The sequence below is a fragment of the Vipera ursinii genome (genome assembly GCF_947247035.1).
Source record: "Vipera ursinii genome assembly, chromosome: 4".
NCBI lineage: Eukaryota > Metazoa > Chordata > Lepidosauria > Squamata > Viperidae > Vipera > Vipera ursinii.
The window spans coordinates 63,195,195-63,207,431 of record NC_139514.1 but is presented as its reverse complement, the minus strand read 5'-3'; positions in this window follow the sequence as shown (position 1 = coordinate 63,207,431).

Sequence of the window (12,237 nt, the reverse complement as noted above, 5' to 3'; positions counted from 1 at the left end):
ACTAATTTTTGATAAATTCTTGCTTGTTCTTGCTAAGCAATGCATTCTATATGCTCTAAAATGACTATTTAATAATTTCTTCCATAATTTTCTGTTTGATTTTTAATCTGACTAATCTGAAGTTACATGAATCTTTTTACCTTTTTGAAATTTGGGAAGAATGTTTACTCTTCTCCAGTTCTGAAAAATTATATCTATAATTCTTGATTTCTGAAAGATCACTGAGAGGGATTCAATTTTATCTTTAACTTCAGACTTCAAACAAGCTACAGCCAACTTTTGCAATATTTATTTTCCTGGTCATATTTAAAACTAATAGAAGTACTAGTTAATAATACCATTTTTTTTCCTTCAATGTTTCTTTACTGGTTCTGACCATTCCTTTTAATTCATTGGTTTAGCTGACTCCTTTGCAATGTAAACATATTCTTATGCCAATGAAATTAAGATGAAGTCACTCTTCAAAGGAGAATTGTTCTGTTTAGAATAGCAAATAAAGCAAGGACATGACAGTACTAAAGTTCTTGCCACTACATAAAAGCAGCAAACTAGGTCAGATAGTCAAGGGTTGAAATGTGATAATGCCATCTTTGCCAGAATTATTAAAAAGAAATTTCTTTTTTTTAATATTGTATTTCTATTTCCATCTCAGTTCTACGTATTCCTTATTTATAATTCCCAATTTTTTTTTTGATTTTGTCTGCTATCATTAACTGTTATTGGATCTTCAGGAAGCCTTTTTATGGTATCTCCACAAAGAGGCTAGCAGATGTTCTATTACTGTAAAATAACATAATGTATTCTTTTTTCTTTCTTAAAATCATTTAATTAGGAACTGTTTTGGATTTGTGCAGTGTATTAAATATTTTGTCACTCTACAAAAATTAATAGATCATCAGAGTGACTTATTAACTCATTTTCCTAACTACAAGCTGTTAAGAAATGTAAGCATTTAGAGGATAAAAGGAGAGATTAACTATTAATGCAATGTGTCTCCACATTTGACACCTACTTAGCATGACCATTATCTACCATAGCCTACACAATTTATTCTTCATGCTTCCACTGTATTACTTGAGCACCATATGGCCATGCTTGTTTTTCTTCAAATAATTTCCACATAAACAGCTGGTAAACTGTTTTCACTGTAACACAGTACATATTTTCTGAGACAGTTAGGAAGGATTGATGTAGCTTTAGTTGCTTCCATGCTTCTCAGATCAGCATTGTAAGAAAATGCAAATATATATTTCAAAAGCTTTATTTTATCTTTTGGTTGATTTTTTTTTAAAAAAATCAAGTATCCTTGGATGTACAAAGACAGTTTGATATGTGCAAATTTTATAGAAAAGGCCTCCAAACTATTAACCAAAGCTAATGAAACTGGAGATATATTTTTTGAAGGTCTATTTATTTAAGATGATATTTCTTTAATAGTTCAAAAGCAAAAATGAATATGAATTATTGGATTCATGTGAGATTGTGAATCAGGAACACATCCAAGAAATCTGCAGTGGTAACTTTTCTATATTGCCACACCAATTTTGAAAGGAGGCAGCCTTTCCATTTGGAAAAATCCCAAGGGCTTTTAGGAATCTAATTGATCTTATAAGAAGTAACCCAAAACAACTTAACAATGTCTCAAAAAAGAGTAGTTGCATACATCTCAATTGAAAATGGTCTCATCATGAAGGGGAAATTAAAATTAATTTCATGCGAAATATTTTCTGGCATCCTTTTTCTTTCCTATAAATTTTTATTCAGTTTGATGAAGGAAACTTTGCTTTGGAAACTTCTTTCAAAGGAGAAGAACATTTTTATGAAATGATCATAAAACAAATGTAGCATTTCTGATTTATATAGCATGAAGTATCACTGGCAATTCCAATACTCAGAAGAGGTTACTGAGCGTACACGGCACATATGTAGAAGCTTTTTCTATTACTTTTTAGGGCTTTCTGGAAACATTTGAATTCATGCACACAGGTATGAATTTACCTGGTAGTAAATAAGTAAAGGGGGGAATTTTCATTGCTGCATAGAACAACCTAAAACAGAAATATGCTTGAAGCCCTCAAGATACAAAATGTGTTTCAAATCCTCATTCAACTATACTATTAGGTGCTTTATATTTTCTTTAGATTTGTGTGTGTGTGTGTGTGTGTGTGTGTGTGTGTGTGTGTGTGAGAGAGAGAGAGAGAGAGAGAGAGAGAGAGAGAGAGAGGAGTGATGGTGGTTTTGCACTTGATCTATTATTCAGAAGTGATAGACGGGACTTTTATTCATGTTACATATATCTCAGACATTTTGTCATGTCCTAAGCTGAGTTACTTCCTTAGGGATTTATCTGAAGTGAGGAAGGCTGCTGAAGAAACTATTGTGTAATAAAAGATAGGGTGTTCCCTATGCAACCCTCAGCTTCTTATAACTAAGATAAGCTGTTGGAATCCTTTATACTGACCCATGAGAATAGCATCAGGATTTTTTTTTCTTTTGGAAGATTATTCTCTTTCAAATTAATAAGATAAAAATGGTTTAATATATGAAAAGTAAATATTTGATATAGCACTAGTTGGTATACTTAGGTAATGCCACAGTTCTTTCTGCTTCTGGGATTCACATAAGTAATCAAATCAAGTATAGTTAGAGATCCTGAAGATTTGAAGAGGCTTAAATGCACCAATTATCTATAGTAACATACTTACATGCATTTCTTGCTGCTTAATATGAAACACTTCCATACGTTGTTGATAGATGAGGGATTAGCAAAGGTGATTATTTGGATTTCTCACAAAATCTCTACTGGGAGATATAGTCAGGTGGGAACCCTTCCCCCCATGGTCATCTCTGCCCACTTGGTGGCACTATTCACACATGTACCAGTGTCTCTTGGGATACCACTACTATGCTTGATAATGCAGTTTTAGGTGTTTGTGATCAGAAAATAACATTCTTTAATTACCAGAAATAAATTTGTACTCATCAAGCCATCATTAATGCATGTACAAAATAATATCACACAATTCAGAAAACAATTACCCTATCAACTAAGCTATGAAGTTGTGAAGGATGCAGGGCAGTATGGGCTTCAGTTACTTTACTTTAAAAAAAAAGACACATTTCTAATAACCATTCCTAAGAGTTGAAAGCCACAGCAAAAATTGAAGCTTTTAACTTTGAGATGGAAGAAGGAAGATAAAGAATATAGTTTTCAGGTAATCTAAACATTTATAAACACATAGCTTTTCTAGATTGCAGTAACTAGTGTTCTATGAATTTGCCAGACAGAACTGAAGATTGTCTCCCTAAATTCAGTGCATGACAATGCAATCATTGTATTGTCTTGGCAAAAGATATTTATTTTGTGGCAGCTATTCCAAAGGTTATAATAGTTCTTTTGTTATATCGTGCCCTATAGCTTCTGCCACACTGCAGGAGAAATAGGAAAAAACATTTTATATAAAAAAATTCAAGTACTTATAGCATAATGCCTTTAATATAAAGAAAATAAGAACAGAAGTAGCAGCATTCAGGCATCAGTTATGATACTGATAATAATATTGTCTAATATAACATCCTTTCCAAGGATATAATAAGCTTGCCAAATCTAACACCCAAAATTATATCTTATAAAACTGATTTTTATAATTCTACTCTGTGCTATAAGCAGGTAAAGCTACAAATATCCTTGAGAGGAACCAACTTCCTGGAAATATTCATAATATTTTCTTAAACAATTGTGTCTTCTTATACTTTTTTTTAAAAAAAATCCTAGTTTAGCCTACAGTTTTGGGATGCCTACCAAATCTAACAGCACCTACTCTGTATTTTTGAGACTAGCCAAGGTCAGCTACCTGATCTAAACTGTAAAGAGGTCTATTTTTATATTTTTTCCCACCCAACAGAATTTTGGAAATAAATTATGTAAAGGACATCAACAGTCTGTCCATCAGCGTCATAGCTTTCTGAAAATGCTCCAGAAAGGAGCAAATCTGATGTGGTAAGCTGATAAAATTGAGATATTTAAACTGAACTGCATTGAACCAGGGGCTACGGGAGAAAAAATAACATATCCATATGAAAGTTGGAAAGTTGCTTGGAATGTTGATATTTCCTCTGTTCTCCAAGCTCTCCTCTTACCAGTGACATGATAAGGATTGAGATTTGTTTAAATGACTAGAAAATAATTCCAGAATCTGTGTTCTTATGCTTTCCAAACTTATTTTGACCTGACTCATATTATTTATGAAAGTTATTTATGCCTAATTACATAATTACGCATAAATACATTAGCTCACTTCTCACCCTTTCTCTTAACCGAAAAAGTTTCAATATTTTAGTTTTTCATTTTATGGAATTTCTGGATCTCTTGTTCAACTTGTCTTTTTCTGAATATTTTCTGCCCTAAAACGTGTATGCAGAAGTACTTCTTTTTGAAAGTTGACCTATAATAATTTCACTTAATTCACTGAAACAATTTTTTTCCTTAACTGAAACACATTAGCTGTCATGCCTACTCAGACATTATTTGGAAAATGGATTAATGGGTGCTGTGCCAAACATTTAGTATCTCATCTGACCACCAGAGAAAGAGAAACAATTATTGCCACAAAGTAACTTGCTCCCTTTTAATTTCATATCCATGATATAAAATAACCTTTTAAGCTGTGATCTTAAGTACACTGAGACTGAAATAAGTTCTATAAATATCAGTGGATATATGGCCATATAAATGTTCATAATTAAATTACAAATTTACTATTTTCACCTAAGGCCACTAGAGAACATTTCCTCCCTCTCTAGTGTAAAGGCAAAAGCGGATCAGATTCAGCTAACTCTTACAAAACAATCACCCTTTTTCTTCTCCATACATAAGCCCATTCAAAGCAGAGAATGCTATGTTTGCACATGTATAAACTTTTTCTTCATTGGAGTTTGCAAAGGGTCTAGCAATGCAAAATCCCCATAATTATCTGTAGAAAATCCACAATGAATCAGAAGACAGTGTCTAAACTTTGCCAGCAGGTTTCCCTACTCAGAATTTGGGAAATCCTATTCTCCATCAATGGTAAAAATATGAGAGAATATTAATTTTCTGGTGCATATATCATAAGAGGTGATTTTTCTCTTCTCTTTTTGTCTGAAGTGACTTTAAATTATCTTTGCCAGAATATAAAGCAAATGATAGTCAATTTCTAAGGCAATCTTGATATTGAGGGCTGTGATTTCAGGAAAGAATCATTTTTAACCCAAATTTTGTGAAGGAGAAGCAACACACAAACTATCCCAATTGTGAAGGAAGGAAGGAGGGAAGGAAGGAAGGAAGGAAGGAAGGAAGGAAGGAAGGAAGGAAGGAAGGAAGGAAGGAAAATAAGATTCTAATTTCCTTTGCAGAAAATATAAGAACAATTACAAAATTATCTCTTTCTTATTTTATGATTACAAAAATTCATTTTTGTCTATTATCCAGGGTTCTTTTTTGTAAATATTAAAACCTCAAATCATAAGAGCATTTTCTTCCATTTCATGCAAAAAGTCTATAAGAAGTTTCCAGGCAACCATAAATATAAACATTGTTTCTCTGATCATAGAAATAAATTTATCCATCTCCACAATTTCTATCATTTTTACTTACCATTTGTCTGTCATAAGTAGCATCAAACCTTTTCTACTGCTGAAAGAAAAATCTTCATCAGGGTCCAATCCAGGCTGGGAATAATCAAAATGGAGACCGCTTTAGAGAGAAGTTTGTAGTTTATTGAAGCCAGACAGAAAGATGTCTCTGGGAAAGCTGACCATATGTAGTATGGAGTGGTGGGGTTTTATACCTTCTTGAGCTTTTGTTTGGAGTTGTTCCTGTGGCATGAACTTTGACCTGAGTCTGAGTGTGCCTTTCTGGTTTTCTGATGATGGTGGGTTAATCCTATTATGTCCCAAAGGTCATATCCTGCTTCCCTAGTTCTTGGCTGATGACTATGTCCTGTGTTGGATTTTTTGGTGTGAGGGATTGTTGATTCTAGGGAACTTTGTCTTTCTAATCTCAGCTTCTTGGCTCCAATCTTTTTGGCAAGATTATCACATCTGCATTTCTGCAGACCTGGTTTCTGTTTGGGGAAGAGAGACTTTGGGGGGGGGGGGTGCTGGTATCTGCCTTTAAGATCCTTTATTGTGCTTTTTAATATTCCCAAAAATATTCCTTTCTCGGAAGGTGGTGACTTTCCTCACTAGTATTGAGCATATAATAGTCTTGCTACATATATAAAAACAAAGTTCCATGACTTTTTTCTAATTGCTTATTCATTAGTCTCAAAGAAAATACCATGTTTCAATTATACTGTAACCTTTAAAATCTTCAGAACTGATGCATGTATCCATATTCAGTTTTGGGTGCATGTGTGTTACCAAACATGAGTAAAATGTCTTCTCATATTCATATTTCCAGCAAAGAGTCAAAATACCTTTATACTTTCTAGAAAAATTTTCTGGTTACAAATACCAATGATACATCATTTTATCAAAATTCTCTTTAAGGCAATTTCAAACCTTGTGGCTGGACACTTTTCAGCCACAGCAAATATGGTTAGAAATACAAATTTAAGAAGAAATAGGGCAACACTAAGCAGCTGGTTGGTATCTGGCAGCAGTAGCAGAAAACAGAACCATGTAGAGAGAGTAATGGCAGTGTTTTAGTCATTTGAGAAATGAATATCTCCCTTTAGTTTTTTCTCCTGCAGACTAAACATGCTATTTCTTTCAGCTGTATCTCACAGGACTCTGTTTAGAGTTGTTCCACCATCCTGGTAGCCCACCTCTGAACTTGTTTTACTTTGTCAATATGTTTTTTTTTTCCAGATTGAAATACTATAGAAGGCAGAAGGGATGGCCATGTAGGACAAGAGAAAGAGCTGATACTAAGGCAACAGTCAGATAAGTGGAACTTGAGCCAGGGCCAAGAAAATAACTTGAGAAACTATCTCAATCAATGTTTCTCATTACATGTAGATAAAGTGAGGAATTGGAAAGCATATTCATACATGCAAGATTCTGTTACCACAGCTGTTATAGCAAACGTAGTCCTCACCCATATGGCATTGGTTTCTTAGTCTGCTTCACTTTGTTGAGCTGACAATCCCTGAAACTGGATATAGGACTTTAAATGGGGATTTAACCAAGGTGGTATAGAGGAGAAAAATTAATACATCTCATAGTAGCTTGTTTACCAATTGCATTATATAGTTTGCTCAAGTTCAATATTTTTCGCAGATGTACCACTGCCAAGCCAGGAGTAATTAAGTTAGTGTTTTTCATGTTTTTCCCCAGGTTCAGGATTTCACATTTCTACATATTGTTCAAATCTTTATACCAGGCATGTCAAACTGCCAGCCCGCGGGCCGGATGCATCATACTGAAACCAGGCCCACCCCATTGCTGGGAAACGGGAAAAAGTCACGATACGTCATGCAACGTCTTGTGACGTCGCATGTTTGACATGCCTGCTTTATACTGTAGATCTTTTCCAATAACTTTCTTTTCTACGGAGTTAGTTAGTTCTTTCCTTAGAGTTTTGTGTCATCTGCAGATATCATTCTTTCAAAAATCAACATCCAAGGCAATTACAATGTTGAATGGAATAGGTTTTAGGATATAAGCCATGACTATCCACTCAATATTGACTCCAATGTAATGCAGAGCTATTTATGAATATTCCATGGCATTGAGGGAAGAAGGTGGAACAGTTTATGTCCAGGATATGAGAAGTCTGTAGATATTTTCACAGCCCTTTTTCGTGCATATACAGGTCCTCAATGGAAGCCAGGCTGGTTGCAACAGTTTTTTTCTGCAGTTCTAACTGTCAAAGTCTGTGTCTGTAACCAGACAGTTATAGAAGTACTGATGACATACCCAGTAATTCCTCTGTAGCACTGTATCAGCAGCTCCTTGGGCAGTTATCTGAGTTGGTGCAGGAAGAACATTCTTTGTTGTGCTTTTTGATGACTTTTTGATGTTAGGTGTCTATTTCAAGTCCTTAGATTTTATAGGACTCAGAAACTTGGAGGTCTCTACTGTTAATTCTGTGTTGTCTAATATTGTAACAGGTGGTAGATTAGGAGGGCTCCTCTTAAAATCTACTGTCATATCTACATTTTTGAGTGTGTTTAGTTTAAGATTGTTCTGGCTGCACCATAGGGTTAGTTGTTCCCCTCTATATGCAGATTCAGTGTTGTTTCGAATGAGACCAATGACTGTTATATCATCTGCAATAACAGAGAGATCCTCTGAAATGCAGTCACTGGTACAGAGAGAAAAGAGTAATGGAGAGAGCACACAGCCCTGGGGGGGTACCTTGGCTAATTGTACAGGTATCTGATGTGATTTTACTTAGCTTCATCTTCTTCCTATCTGTTAGAAAGCTTATGATCCACTTACAAGTATGGTTGTCAACGTTGCTAACATCAAATGTTCTTGCTTTGACAAAAGATGAAGAAGCAGATATTTCATATCTTAAACCTGTGTGTTACTGTTAAAGCTAGAATTAGTTATTGCTGGGAGGGAGGAGGAAGAATGTCTCTCAAGGCCTTATGAAATAAGATAAGATAAGAATTTGGTGGGTTGTCTAACAGAAGGGAAAACTGACCCTTCAAATTAAGTGGAGAATGTGATTTATGACAGCAATGAAAAGGAGGAGAATTGAACTTAACATACTGTATTGTGCTAAGGGGGAAGAGAATTCAGACTCCAGCTTCTTCTACCAAAGATTGCTGATGTAATAGGGCTAATAAAAGACTTTTAAGGTAAACAATGCCTCAGAGTCCTTTGAAAAGCTCATTCTGTCAGAAACTTGACTATGGTGAGGCACAACTAGCTGAGTCAATTTAGTAAGAAGAATATTTGGAATGATGGTATTGAATGCCGAGCTGAAGTCTACAAAAAAGACGCTTACATAGGTCATTGGAGTTTCAAGATGTTTTAAGATGTAGTGCAATGCCATATTAAGAAGCATTATTTGCTGATCTCAGTAAGCAAATTAGATTAGCCATGCTGGCCTTTGTTAATTTTTAGACTCCTATCATAATGTTTTTTTGTTTTTTTATTTTTTGCAAATGTTTGGACTCCTATGTCATGTTCACAAATATGCATTTTAAACATCTGAAGGACCATGTCAATTACACATAGCAAGCTAAGAGATCTATAATGTCCTAGGTCATATTCCTTCCTTTTCAGAAGACAGGACAATATTAGCTCTTTTCCAATCTTCCAGGATTTTGCCAGTTATCCAGGAGTTTTCAAGGATTACAATTACCAATTCTGTTGTTAGATGTCCTTGATGGTAGTAGTTGGTGGCTATGGAGACTAGAATTCCTTTAAATTTGTTACCGTGGACCTTTCTTTAGTCTCCATGGAATTTCTTCCTCAAATTTACCTGCTGTAGTGTATGCTCACAAAAGCATACACGGAAGTGTCAGCACAGCAGGGGGCTGGACAGCTCCAGGTGATAACCGTTTTTGGCGGGAAAGCCTGAATAGAGTTGCCATTGACAGCCCCAGGGCATGGTCAGCTCTGGCGGGAAGCCAGGGTTTAAATCCATTGGCCACCTGCACTGGCGGGAAGCCCAGGTTTGAATCTATTGGTCGCGATTCACCTGGGCAGGTACAAAGAGACGCCAGGTAACCCTTTTGCCTCAGCTTCATTCCTGACTCAATAAAGGAATTCTACCCAGCTCAAGTGTCCGCCTCTCCGTTCAACCACGCGACATTGCACCTGCCAATTTCCACATAGTAGTCTCCTGCTTATCTGCGCTATGAACAACCTTTATAAGGAATTTACTTCTTCATCTATCCCTTAAATGCCTCAACAAGGTTAATGGACAATCAGAAGCAGTCTAGAAATAGTCAGCAGCAATCAGTTGGTTATTTCTATTTCCTTGGCTCTTCCATTTTTTTTACTTTACTTCATTTTCTGCTCCCTTTTCTCTCTCCTGTTGAATTCATATGCAAAACTTCCCTGTTCATACTCTCAGTGAATTATGTTTTATTTTTAAAGCAAATCAGAAAAAAAAATACTTGTTCTAAGTACATTTTGTTTTTATTTTGTTTTTGTTTTAACTATTTTGGTATCTTGGTTGAAGAACATCATAACTGATTATTTTGATTCAACTTTGTACCAAACTAATATGCCAGAAAAAAATATACTGGAAGGTTAACACAATGTGTCTTTTTTATTAATCTGTGCTTGTTTTACTTTCAGCATATGGATTATATCTGAAATATATTCAAACCTCAACCTACGTTATTGCATTTATAAATAGAAGTTTTAAAAATAATATTATATATAAAATATTAAATATCGGTCCTCTCGCCTCTCCTGTTCAACATCTATATGAAACCGCTGGGTGAGATCATTCGTGGCTTTGGAGTTGGGTATCATCAGTATGCTGATGATACCCAGCTTTTTCTTTCTACCCCAAACCACCCCAGTGATGCCCTCAACGTGATGTCCCGTTGCCTGGAGGCGGTTCGGGTCTGGATGGGGAGGAACAGACTTCAACTCAACCCCGACAAGACCGAGTGGCTCTGCATACCTTCATCCCGGGTCTATTCGGATATTCCATCTCTTTCTATGGGGGGGTGAATTATTACCCCCCATAGATAGGGCTCGCAACTTGGGAGTCCTCCTAGATTCGCGGCTCACCTTGGAAGATCACATGGTGGCTGTGACTAGGGGGGCTTTCGCCCAGGTTCGCCTGGTGCGCCAGTTGCGGCCCTATCTAAGCCGGGATGATTTATGCACGGTCACTCACGTGCTCGTGACCTCTCGTCTAGACTACTGCAACGCTCTCTACATGGGGCTTCCCTTGAGGACCACCCGGAGGCTCCAACTGGTACAGAATGCAGCCGCGAGAGTTGTGTTGGGAGTCTCCCGATACTCCCATGTTACACCTCTGCTCCGTGAGCTGCATTGGTTGCCAGTTGTCTTCCGGGTGAGATTCAAGGTGCTAGTAATGGCGTTCAAAGCCCTCCATGGCATGGGGCCGGAGTACCTCAGGGAACATCTGCTGCCGGCATCAAGCTCCCTGCGCCCTGTGCGTTCCCACAGAGAGGGCCTCCTCAGGGTGCCACCAGTCAGAGAATGCCGACTGGTGGCCCCCAGGGGGAGATCCTTCTCTGTGGGCGCCCCGGAGCTATGGAACCAGTTACTGTTTGAGCTCCAGACGGCGCCCGATCTGCGCTCCTTTCGCCGCGATCTGAAAACATACTTGTTCGAGCAAGCCGGCCTGGCCTGAGGGGGGATTGGTGGGGTTTTTTTATTATTTTTATTGGGTTTTTTTTTACTATGTATCAATTGTATTTTAATCGGGCATGCATTTAATTATCTTTTAGTTTTTGTAAATTTCTGTGTTTTATTCTTGCCCTGTACACCGCCCTGAGTCCTCCGGGAGAAGGGCGGTATAGAAATATTAATAAATTAAATTAAATTAAATTAAAATTAAGAAAGTTTGATAAATGAATCAGACACTAAGATTTTTATATTTATATATTCTAACTAAGACAGTGCATTCTTTATGATGTTAAAGTGCACATTCAGTTTATAGAAGACAAAATAGCAGAAATAGTTGTTTCGTAAACCATATAACTGTTGGGCTTCATAGGTTTGAAGTGCCACATATTACATGGTCATTAATTTATGAAGTACCTTGAGCATATAAAAGCCTTTTATAGCTTTGCACTAGCCATGGGCAATCAGCTATTGTGTGTGGGTTCAATTCTTGTCTGCAATAAAGGTTCTAATCTAGCCAAGCCGAGTCTGATTTCAAACCAAGTCAAGTTGAGGAGTCCAGCTAAGTCAGTAAGTATTAGGAGAACATTAATTTGCTGCCAAGATAAGTCTGAGAAGCCTGACAGTCAATAGCTGAATTCATTGTACATTGCTTTCTTTTTTTTCTCAGTTTGATCTCATAAGAATGTGCTGATTTTGCATCTTACATCACTATGGTTTCAGAAAGCTACATTTAATATCTGCAATCAGCTATTACCATAGACAGGCCTTTTCCTTGTCAACAGAGGTATGGCATAGGTTCATAAATTTTTCATATTATATGCACAGCTTCCTAGACTGGATTTTGAATGTGAAAACAAAATAAATCTCTTTTTTGAATCCTGGAAACAAATATATCTATTGTGAGAATAGCTGTACACAGTGTTTACCATTTGAAACTCCATTTGATGCTTATTTGGCTAT